The following is a 12337-nucleotide window of genomic DNA, read 5'->3' as shown; positions in this document are numbered from 1 at the left end:
TGAGTTTTTGGCCCCGGGATTGGCGGCCATCTAGGGAAACCTAACAAACCCACACATTTCTGAAAACTAGACACCCGGGGGATTCCAGGGAGGTATGGCTTGCGTGGATCCCCCAACGTTTCCTTACCCAGAATGCCCTGCAAACCTAAAATTTAGCTGAAAAAATCCCCTTTTTCACACATTTTTGTGGGGGAAAGTTGTGGCATCACCGGGCTGACACAAATTTTCTACCACCCAGCGTTCCCCCGGGTCTCCTGATAAAAACGGTGCCTCACTCGTGTGGGAGGCCCAAGTACCCGCGACAGGCAAGGGCCCAAAACGCAGAGAGGCCACATGAAATTTGCCTAACTCAAAACGACCTGGTTTTGCAAGGGGGGTCACTTGGGTTTTTGGCCCGGTGCTCGGCGGCCACCTAGGGAAACCTACCAAACCCACACATTTCTGAAAACTAGACACCCGGGGGATTAGAGGGAGGTACGGCTTGCGTGGATCCCCCAACGTTTCCTTACCTAGAATGCCCTGCAAACCTCAAATTTAGCTGAAAAAATCACCTTTTTCACACATTTTTGTGTGGGAAAGTTGTGGCGTCACCGGGCTGACACAAATTTCCCACCACCCAGCATTCCCGCGGGTCTCCCCATAAAAACGGTGCCTCACTCGTGTGGGAGGCCCAAGTACCCGCGACAGGCAAGGGCCCAAAACTTATTGAGGCGACATGAAAATTGCCTACATCAAAATGACCTGGTTTTGCAAGGGGGGTCACCTGGGTTTTTGGCCGGTGCACGGCGGCCACCTAGGGGAACCTACCAAACCCACACATTTCTGAAAACTAGACACCCGGGGGACTCCACGGAGGTATGGCTTGCATGGATCCCCCGAAGTTTCCTTACCCAGAATGCCCTGCAAACCTCAAATTTAGCTGAAAAAATCACCTTTTTCACACTTTTTTGTGGGGGAAAGTTGTGGCATCACTGGGCTGACACAAATTTTCTACCACCCAGCGTTCCCCCGGGTCTCCTGATAAAAACAGTGCCTCACTCGTGTGGGACGCCCAAGTACCCGCGACAGACAACGGCTCAAAACGTAGAGAGGCGACATGAAATTTGCTTAACTCAAAATGACCGGGTTTTGCAAGGGGGGTCACTTGAGTTTTTGGCCAGGTGATCGGCGGCCACCTAGGGAAACCTACCAAACCCACACATTTCTGAAAACAAGACACCCGGGGGATTCCAGGGAGGTATGGCTTGTGGGGATCCCCCCACGTTTCCTTACCCAGAATGCCCTGCAAACCTCACATTTAGCTGAAAAATCACCTTTTTCACACATTTTTGTGTGGTAACGTTGTGGCATCACTGGGCTGAAACAAATTTCCTACCACCCAGCGTTCCCCCGGGTCTCCCGATGAAAACGGTGCCTCACTCGTGTGGGGGGCCCAAGTACCCGCGACAGGCAAGGGCCCAAAACGTATTGAGGTGACATGAAAATTGCCTACATGAAAACAACCTGGTTTTGCAAGGGGGGTCACCTGGGTTTTTGTCTGGTGCTCGGCGGCCACCTAGGGGAACCTACCAAATCCACACATTTCTGAAAACTAGACAGCCGGGGGACTCCAGGGAGGTATGGCTTGCGTGGCTCCCCCAACGTTTCCTTACCCAGAATGCCCTGCAAACCTCAAATTGCGCTGAAAAAATCACCTTTTTCACACATTTTTGTGTGGGAAAGTTGTGGCATCACAGGGCTGACACAAATTTCCTACCACCCCGCGTTCCCCCGGGTCTCCCGATAAAAATGGTGCCTCACTCGTGTGGGAGGCCCAAGTACCCGCGACAGGCAAGGGCCCAAAACGTATTGAGGCGACATGAAAATTGCCTACATCAAAACGACCTGGTTTTGCAAGGGGGGTCACCTGGGTTTTTGTCCGGTGCTCAGCGGCCACCTAGGGGAACCTACCAAACCCACACATTTCTGAAAACTAGACAGCCGGGGGACTCCAGGGAGGTATGGCTTGCGTGGATCCCCCAACGTTTCATTACCCAGAATGCCCTGCAAACCTCAAATGTAGCTGAAAAAATCCCCTTTTTCACACATTTTTGTGTGGGAAAGTTGTGGCATCACAGGGCTGACACAAATTTCCTACCACCCAGCGTTCCCCCGGGTCTCCCGATAAAAACGGTGCCTGACTCGTGTGGGAGGCCCACGTACCCGCGACAGGCAAGGGTCCAAAACGTAGTGCGCCTCAACAGGCAAGGGTCCTAAACGTAGTCCGCCTCACTACGTTTTGGGCCCTTGCCTGTCGCGGGTACTTGGGCCTCCCACACGAGTGAGGCACCGTTTTTATCGGGAGACCTGGGGGAACGCTGGGTGGTAGGAAATTTGTGTCAGCCCAGTGATGCCACAACTTTCCCACACAAAAATATGTGAAAAAGGTGATTTTTTCAGCTAAATTTGAGGTTTGCAGGGCATTCTGGGTAAGGAAACGTTGGGGATCCACGCAAGCCATACCTCCCTGGAATCCCCCGTGTGTCTAGTTTTCAGAAATGTGTCTGTTTGGCAGGTTCCCCTAGGTGGCCGCCGAGCACCGGGCCAAAAACCCAGGTGACCCCCCTTGCAAAACCAGGTCGTTTTGATGTAGGCAATTTTCATGTCGCCTCAATACGTTTTGGGCCCTTGCCTGTCGCGGGTACTTGGGCCTCCCACACAAGTGAGGCACGATTTTTACCGGGTGACCCGGGGGAACACTGGGTGGTTGGAAATTTGAGTGAGCCCGGTGATGCCACAACTTTCCCACACAAAAACTTGCGAAAAATTTGATTTTTTCAGCTAAAATTGAGGTTTGCAGGGGATTCTGGGTAAGGAAACGTTGGGGGATCCACGCAAGCCATACCTCCCTGGAAGCCCCCGGGTGTCTAGTTTTCAGAAATGTATGGGTTTGGTAGGTTTCCCTAGATGGCCGCCGAGCACCGGGCCAAAAACCCAAGTGACCCCCCTTGCAAAACCAGGTGGTTTTGAGATAGGCAATTTTGATGTCGCCTCACTGCGTTTTGGGCCCTTGCCTGTCGCGGGTACTTGGGCCTCCCACACAAGTGATGCACCATTTTTACCGGGAGACCCGGGGGGGACGCTGGGTGGTTGGAAATTTGAGTGAGCCCGGTGATGCCACAACTTTCCCACACAAAAACTTGCGAAAAATTTGATTTTTTCAGCTAAAATTGGGGTTTGCAGGGGATTCTGGGTAAGGAAACGTTGGGGGATCCACGCAAGCCATACCTCCCTGGAAGCCCCCGGGTGTCTAGTTTTCAGAAATGTATGGGTTTGGTAGGTTTCCCTAGATGGCCGCCGAGCACCGGGCCAAAAACCCAAGTGACCCCCCTTGCAAAACCAGCTGGTTTTGAGATAGGCAATTTTGATGTCGCCTCACTGAGTTTTGGGCCCTTGCCTGTCGCGGGTACTTGGGCCTCCCACACAAGTGAGGCACCATTTTTACCGGGAGACCCGGGGGACGCTGGGTGGTGGGAAATTTGAGTGAGCTCGGTGATGCCACAACTTTCCCACACAAAAATGTGTGAAAAATGTGATTTTTTCAGCTAAAATTGAGGTTTGCAGGGGATTCTGGGTAAGGAAACGTTGGGGGATCCACGCAAGCCATACCTCCCTGGAATCCCCCGGGTGTCTAGTTTTCAGAAATGTGTCTGTTTGGCAAGTTCCCCTAGGTGGCCGCCGAGCACCGGGCCAAAAACCCAGGTGACCCCCCTTGCAAAACCAGGTCGTTTTGATGAAGGCAATTTTCATGTCGCCTCAATACGTTTTGGGCCCTTGCCTGTCGCAGGTACTTGGGCCTCCCACACAAGTGAGGCACCATTTTCACCCGGAGACCCGGGGGAACACTGGGTGGTGGGAAATTTGAGTGAGCCCGATGATGCCACAACGTTCCCACACAAAAATGTGTGAAAAATATGATTTTTTTCATCTAAAATTGAGGTTTGCAGGGGATTCTGGGTAAGGAAACGTTGGGGGATCCACGCAAGCCATACCTCCCTGGAAGCCCCCGGGTGTCTAGTTTTCAGAAATGTATGGGTTTGGTAGGTTTCCCTAGATGGCCGCCGAGCACCGGGCCAAAAACCCAAGTGACCCCCCCTTGCAAAACCAGGTGGTTTTGAGATAGGCAATTTTGATGTCGCCTCACTACGTTTTGGGCCCTTGCCTGTCGCGGGTACTTGGGCCTCCCACACAAGTGATGCACCATTTTTACCGGGAGACCCAGGGGGACGCTGGGTGGTTGGAAATTTGAGTGAGCCCGGTGATGCCACAACTTTCCCACACAAAAAGGTGTGAAAAATGTGATTTCTTCAGCTAAAATTGAGGTTTGCAGGGGATTCTGGATAAGGAAACGTTGGGTGATCCACGCAATCCATACCTCCCTGGAAGCCCCCGGGTGTCTAGTTTTCAGAAATGTATGGGTTTGGTAGGTTTCCCTAGATGGCCGCGAGCACCGGGCCAAAAACCCAAGTGACCCCCCTTGCAAAACCAGGTGTTTTTGAGCTAGGCAATTTTGATGTCGCCTCACTGCGTTTTGGGCCCTTGCCTGTCGCGGGTACTTGGGCCTCCCACACAAGTGAGGCACCATTTTTACCGGGAGACCCGGGGGGACGCTGGGTGGTGCAAAATTTGAGTGAGCCCGGTGATGCCACAACTTTCCCACATAAAAATGTGTGAAAAATGTGATTTTTTCAGCTAAAATTGAGGTTTGCAGGGGATTCTGGGTAAGGAAACGTTGGGGGATCCACGCAAGCCATGCCTCCCTGGAAGCACACAGGTGTCTAGTTTTCAAAAATGTATAGGTTTGCTAGGTTTCCCAAGGTGCCGGCAGAGCTAGGGTTCAAAAACTACAGCTATACATTTTGCCAAAAAAGGGTCATTTTTCACTGCGAAATTGAGGTGTGACCACGTTGCGTTTTGCGCCGTTTCCTGTCGTGGGCACTAGGCCGACCCACACAAGTGAGGTACCGTTTTTCACGTAAGACTTTGGGGAATGCGGGGTGGGTGGAAATTAGTGGATCCACGCAGATTCCGGAACTTTCCACCACAGAAATGTGGGGAAAATGTGTTTTTTTGTCAATTTTTTAGGTTTGCAAGGGATTCAGGGTAACAGACCCTGATGGGAGGCAGTCAAGTCACCCCATCCTGGATTCCCCTGGGTGTCTAGTTTTAAAAAATGTGTAGGTTTGCTAGGTTTCCCAAGGTGCCCGCAGAGCTAGGGTTCAAAAACTAGAGCTAGGCACTTTGCCAAAAAAGGGTAAATTTTCACAGCGATATTGAGTTGTGACCACGTTGCGTTTTGCGCCGTTTTCTGTCGCAGGCACTATGCCTACCCACACAAGTGAGGTACCATTTTTATCGGGAGACTTAGGGTACTTCAGGTTCGTAAACAAACTGTTATTATCTATTGACTCTCGATGCATTTCTGCCTTACAAATGAAAGATATTGTGTAAAAAAGAAGTCATTCTAAAAAATGACTGATAACTCTCATGCTAGTATGAGTATTCCCAATTTCAGAAATGTGCAAATATCTACTGTTTCTAAACTCTATATTTTGTTCCCATTTCAGAAATATATAGGTGTCTTTCATACCGATTTTTCCATGTACACATTTTTACAGAATAATTACTATATACCTGGTACATAATAAAAAACCATTGCAAGTTGCTGCTCAGTTTTTGGCTCTGGATTCGTCGGATTCTTGGTGAACCTACAAGTCCTATATATCCCCACAACCAGTAATGTCCAGCAGATGTAATGGTATATTGCTTTCAAAGGGCTGTCATAATTAGAAGAAGTTACAGGTGTAAACGTTGACACAAAAGGCTGTTTTTTTCAACTAATTTTCAATTTATCCTGTATTTATCTGTTAGTTTCTATAAAAAAACCTTGATGGATCTACACAAATGACCCCTTGCTGAATTCAGAATTTTGTCTTCTTCTCGAAAATGTATAGCTGTCCAGGATCCATTATTGCTTTTGTACCCATTTCTACCATTAACTGGAAGGAGGTCAAAAGCACAAAAAATAGCAAAAATAGGCTATGTCCCAGAAAAATGCCAAAACTGTGTAAAAAATGTTGGGTTTCTGACAAAAGTTTGGTATCCCCGAAAAACTGGGAAAATGGTGATTTCAACCCCACAAACCCTTTTTTGCTAACATTTGCAGGGAAAGCCCCAGATGCTTTCATTTGCAGCCCGTTTTTCCAATTTTTCTGAAAAAAAACAAAATTTTGCTGTATTTTGGCTCATTTCTGTGACCCCTCTAGGAGAATCCACAAACCCTGAGTACCTTTAGAATCTCCATGATGTTGGAAGAAAAGGATGCAAATTTGGCGTGGATACCTTATGTGGTCAAAAAGTTACAGGGGCCTCAGCGCGCACTACCCCAAATAGCCAAAAAAGGGCGTGGCACAGGAGGGGAAAAGGCCTGGCAGCGAAGGGGTTAAACAAATTTGGTGGGTAAAGCCTTTATGTTAGCCCATACCACCCGCAAAAACCTAAGGGAGTTCTTGTAGAACCCAATTTTTTGGTGTCCTCCCCATCACATGAATCCAAAACTTGCACCTTACTGTTAGGGTCAAGAATTATGTTCACATTTTTCTGGTCCTTCCACCCTAGGACTGATGGCCCCTCTTTAGCAATTTAAAGCTTACCCGTAGCATGTCTCGCTTTAAAACGAAATACCAATGTTCTGTACCCCAAGATATACATTTTTTCTCCTTTCAAACTTTCAGGAGAAATATCATTAGGTTCCAACCATACACCAATACTGCTAATGAAATGTTTTTGCCAAATATTTTGAGAGTCAATGGTGAATGGAGACCCTGAATCCACTGCAAATTGCACAGTAATGCCACCCAGGGAAACCAGGTATAGTGGTTTGGAAGAAGAACTATCAGTAATGTTCAGTACAACTTTATCTTTTGAATGAATCTGACTTGTACATCTTCCTCACTAGAACTAGAGTAACTATCATCTTCCACTTCTTGTATACAAGCAACTTTATCTTTGTTTTTTTTGCACACCCTGCTAATAATAATAATAATAATAATAATATAATTGTCCTATGATACCACATTCAAGGCTCTTTGCAGTTTTTGCAGGACAACTTTCATGTCTGGCAGAGTGTGAAAAACTACCACATCTGTAACAAATCAAATTACCAATTTTCTTTTGCTCAACATTTTCTCCTTTCTTTTTGTCAAATTTAACATCACGGTTCACCTTATGCCCCGACTTACTGTCTAAAATTTTCCCCACCACTTCAGAGTCCTTTTTATCATGAGATAAGGAGGCTTTAGCACAACGCTCAGAGTTCAGCCTTATTACCATAGCTACAATATCCTTCAGACATTCTTCACCCTCTACCCATAACCTGTCTTGTATGGTTTTGTTTTTTGTGTACATAACTACTTGGTCACGGATGAACTCATCATGCAGTTGAGCAAACCCACATTTACTCGTCAACTTTGTTAAGGCAGAAACGTATTCTTCAATGTTCTCATGTTTTTCTTGTTTTCTCTGAAAGAAACTGTCTAGTGACAGAAATACAAACTGAAGGGGAGAAATGATCATCAAGGTCCACCATTGCAGCTTTAAACACATCAATATCACCACCAACCCTCTCCAGTTTTTGTAATTCATTGTAAACCCGCAAACCTTCAGGACCTAAAGAATACATGAGCATCCTTTTTTTTCTCTCTGGAGAAAAGTTACCATTAATGTCTTCCAAATTGGCAACATAATTGAAATAGTACTCTTTCCAGTCATTCCAGGCTATCAATGGTTCTCCTGGTGTGGGTTAAACAATGTGCATTGAGGAAGAATTGGACTCACCCACAGCTGTGCTGGTTCCTCTAGTAGGCATGACTAGAGCAGCAGAAGTAAAAATAAGAATATGTTCCAGCCAGAAAAAAAATGGAGTGATAGTACAACGTATAGCACTTGAATAGACTGGAAGTGAAAACCAAGTCAGCAGAAAGGTAAAGTGTTTTCCTTTAAAAGCACTTTAAACACGAAATGTATATGAAAAATAATGCTTCACGAAAGCAAAATAAAACGCTGCACACACCTCTTCTGTGAAAATGTCCACTACAAAGAGTACTTCGATGAGGAATGATGATCAACCGAAGAAATTAAACACTTCTTCAATTCCAGAATAATGACGAACAAAAAACGAAAGACTGAAGCAAATAACGCTCCTTCCCTTTCGGAATATAAAGAACACTCACCTGGACATGGAAGAACGCGCAGCATGAGAGACGCGTGGAGAAGATGACGGCAGCAAAAGAAAGGTAGAGCAAGGCAATGCGTGTTTTGAATCTAATGGAAATCGTTAAGGATTTAGGTTGGTAAGTTGTAACAGAATAAGGCTACACTTACTTGGAATTAGGAAAAGTAGATTCAATGGCACAGCCGAGGCCTCAAACGATATTCAACCACTGCAAACTATCGTAGAAAGCAGAATTCCTCCAAGGATATCACTCACGTCTTCCGTTTTTTCTTGCAACTGAATCAGAGTAGGCAAAAGTGGTTAAAGGAGAAGTCCTTATTCCATGGGTTCTTAGAATAAACAGCTCGTCGCCAAAAATAAGTATAGTAATCACACTTATACGTTGTTTTGATGAATCTTCTTTTATTGGGTTTACAGGGTGTAAGGTGCATACAGCATAGTAGCAGGGTGACCTCAGAATGAGGAAAATCATTCCAGAGCCCTACAGAGATACCATTCTGATGACCTGCAATAATTCTGCATTCCAACCCCACAACATTAATAAAGAAACCATGTTAGTTACTACAGCCATCCTCCTTTCTAGGGATGGTCCTGAGCATGCCTCCTGAGATGCTACATCTGGTAGGGCCTTGTACTTCTTGCCTCCTGCTTGTTCACCTTTAATTTCTGTCACAGATCTGGAGTGTGGTGCATCTGATCTAGCCGTTGTTCTGTCAGCACAAAGCGAATACAGGTAAATATAAAAGCTATCATTCAATTTGTATAGTGTGGCGGATTATAATGGCCAAAGGTAATTTTTTTTGCAAACAGTGACAATTTAGTTTAGTATAACGAAGATATCAAACTAAAATTAGTCACTGATCAGTCACTCCAATGGAGTGCTTGCGTGGACTGAGGGCTAGATCTGGTTTAATTTACTAATAAGTTATTTAAAGTACTTTAATATCACTAAGTTCCTCTGAGATGAAATGACTATCATGCTCAGAAAAGACAACAAAAATTGGATCATGTATTAGTAATAAGAAGCTGATAATAATATGTAGCCTTTAAATAATTAAAAGGAAGACCTTCTTCCCATGACCTTTTCATCGGTAGAATTTCAGCAAACATTTCCATTCCAAGTGCAGCGGTGTGCTTGGACTGCAGTGCTGCAATAACTGAGATAAGAAATATTCCTAAGATTGATAGCCAGTTTTATGAATGAGACCTTTAGATGCCACTTCTGCGTTCTGAACGGCAGGCTATATAATTGACAGAATATTCTTCATGGCCTTAAATGCAGGTTTGCTGATTCAAGGTGTTGTTTCTCAGTGTTCTGTTCTGTGCTCGTATTGTCTTTGCCAATGTTTGCGGAGTCTGCTGTTAGTTTCTGCAAACTTTTCTGTACCCTAGCAGCCGGTGCTGTGTTCCTGCAGTCCGTGCTAATGTTTGCAGTCTTTGTGGTGTGCTTCCTTAGTGACTGCTGTGCTTCAGCAGTCTGTGCTGTACTCATGCAGTCTGTGCTGTGTTTGTGTAGTCTTTGCTATACTCCAGCAGCAGGGTCCGACTGGGACAGAATTTAGGCCTTGGAACCAAAATAAAAGTGGCCCCTATTAGCAAATTAGAAAACTAACAAAGTGGCCCATGTTTGTAGATTGGTACAGAGGTGACCTTGTAAAGACTGCATGGATTTGAGCTTCCTGCAGGAAATATTTGTTTTAATATCATGGAAGTCAACAGTAAAAACCGTCCCAGTAAACTTTAAAACAGGCCAACAAGCACCCAAAAAAGCATACAATACACTGACCTCTCAGATCATCCCATCTGGCTCTCCCTGATTGCCTTGTAGGCCAGTCCGACCCAGCACTCTGGAAAAGTTTCCTCTTTTTAATTCATGCGGCAGATTTATCAACGAAAGGAAGAGATAAATGGGGGCTTATTTACGAGACGCCTGCAGCACCCTTGCCTCACTAATTTTGATGTGCCACCAGAGCAGGTAGTACTCCATAATTGCAAATAGATGCATGTGACCAAATGAGTTAGTTTTGATAGGCCAGCTTCAGAAAATACCTGCGCCAGAACCAGCAGCGCCATGCAGAAACTAAAATATTCAAGGTAGTTGTTCTCCTGAAAAGTCCAGTGTAAAAGCCATGCGATGATATTTATGGTATTTTGTCATGTGTGATGCATTATAATCAAGCTTTGCGCAGCTCCTGAAATGCGCCAAAATTCCTACACATTTTCAACCCACGTGTAGGAATTTACGCAATGGCTGTGGTATATGATGACAAGCCACACAAAACAGTTTGGTAAGCTCAATTATGCCATGGAGGTGCTTAGTTTGCAGCTGGGAGTTTGTAGTGCTGAAGCAGGCACAATGAAGATGGTTTCACAACTTTATTGGTTGTAGGCTACACAGCATACAGGAGACATAGGCAGATCTCCATCCAGCTCCAACCGCCCTCCAAACCTTTTGAATACAACAAACCCAGCAACAAGGCAACCAGGCAACCATAGAACCTTCTAACAGAAATGAGACAAGCATTAGAACATTGAGCTGCAACATAGGGCTACAGTACTAAGAAAAGTAAGGCAGAGAATACAACATATCCTCTTTTCTCAATAAAACAACAAAAACTGGAGCGCTAGGTGGCGCTTGACCGGCATGGCCGCCTTTCACTAAGGCTCCCGGCATCGGTCCCCGCAAATCCGGCTGACTCCTCTACTGGACTGCCCTGGCCGGCTCCCTCGGAGTGCGGGGGTCCGCGAAGCTGCCCTGCCGCCCCGCACCGAATCTTGGGGCGCTGCGGGCTCTGGGAGCCTCCCTAGCCGTCGCGGAACCAGACCGACGGCGTGAAGTGGCGGCTGTGGAACCGCGGCGCGGCCACGCTGAGAAATTTAGCCCGCGGCGCCCACGAGGGGTGCAGGCCTGAAACTGCTGGACTGAGGGACGCGGTGGCCGCGGGGCTGCCGCGGGTGCTGCTGGCACTGGCCCGGTGCTGCCCTGCTTCGCTGACGCCGTCCGGAGCCCCGGGGGTGCTGGATCGGACCCCCCCGCATGGCGCAGAGCGGCGAATCAGGCGGTGAGTGGGGCTGGCCGCGACCGCTTCATCGGGGCAACTGTGGGGTTGGCTGTCCGGGGGAGCCCCCCCCCATCGGGCCGTGTGTCGGCGGCCGGGGGGCCCGGGCCCCTGGCTCCCCCCCCTTCTCCCTCCCCTCTCCTCCTGGTTGCGGCGCGGAACCGGCTCCATCGACCCCAGACCGGCTGCGGACTCCGGGTGCAGGGGGGCCCTCGCTGATTCGGGCCGCATACCGGCGGCCGGGGGTGGTGTACGTGCTGTCCCCCCCCCCTCTTCCCCCCCCCTCCATCGCTTGGACTCCCGGCTGCGGACCCTGACGAGTGACACCTTGCCCCTCCTGGGGACTGAGGGGAGACCCGGCTAACTGTTCCCTTGGAGACCTGGGCTGCGCCGGAGGTTGCGGCCCTGCGACGGCCGGCTGGGGGGCCCCCGAGCGGCGGCCAGGGGCCTGGAACTGAGACCTACATTGCTGGACCCCGCTTTGCTGAGATGCCCGGCGGGGCTTGACCGCTGAGGCTGGTGCTACCCAGCCGTTCCCGGCCGGTGGTCCTCCCGGACGGGCCTCCTGTTGGTCCCGCGGCAGCCCGGCGGCCCGTTGCCGTCCCGCAGGTGTATCACCGGCTAGTTGCCCTCCTTCGCTGACGGACGGCCCAGAAATGGGTAAGGACAGAGCCGCCAAGCCGGCGTCCGGGGCCACCCAAACCAGGATGGACAAATTCACAACCTCCGACAAGGGGCCCGGCCCCACGGGCGAACAGGCCCCGGCCCCTGCTGCAGACCTGGCTGCCATCCTGCAGGCCATCAACTCGTCCCGCGCCTCGCTCGAGGGCATGGTGGGTGAGGTCAAAGTGGACGTCGCTCTTCTCCGGCAAGATCTGAGGAACGCCACCGCCCGCATTTCGGAAGCCGAGTCCCGGATATCCACGGCCGAGGACGACATCCGCCATCTGCAAGACCAGGTTCGGGAGCTGACCACCCACTCTAAGGAGTTGCACCGCCGGGTCGA

The sequence above is a fragment of the Triturus cristatus genome, chromosome 6, assembly GCF_964204655.1.
Source record: "Triturus cristatus chromosome 6, aTriCri1.1, whole genome shotgun sequence".
NCBI lineage: Eukaryota > Metazoa > Chordata > Amphibia > Caudata > Salamandridae > Triturus > Triturus cristatus.
This window is presented reverse-complemented; position numbering follows the sequence as displayed.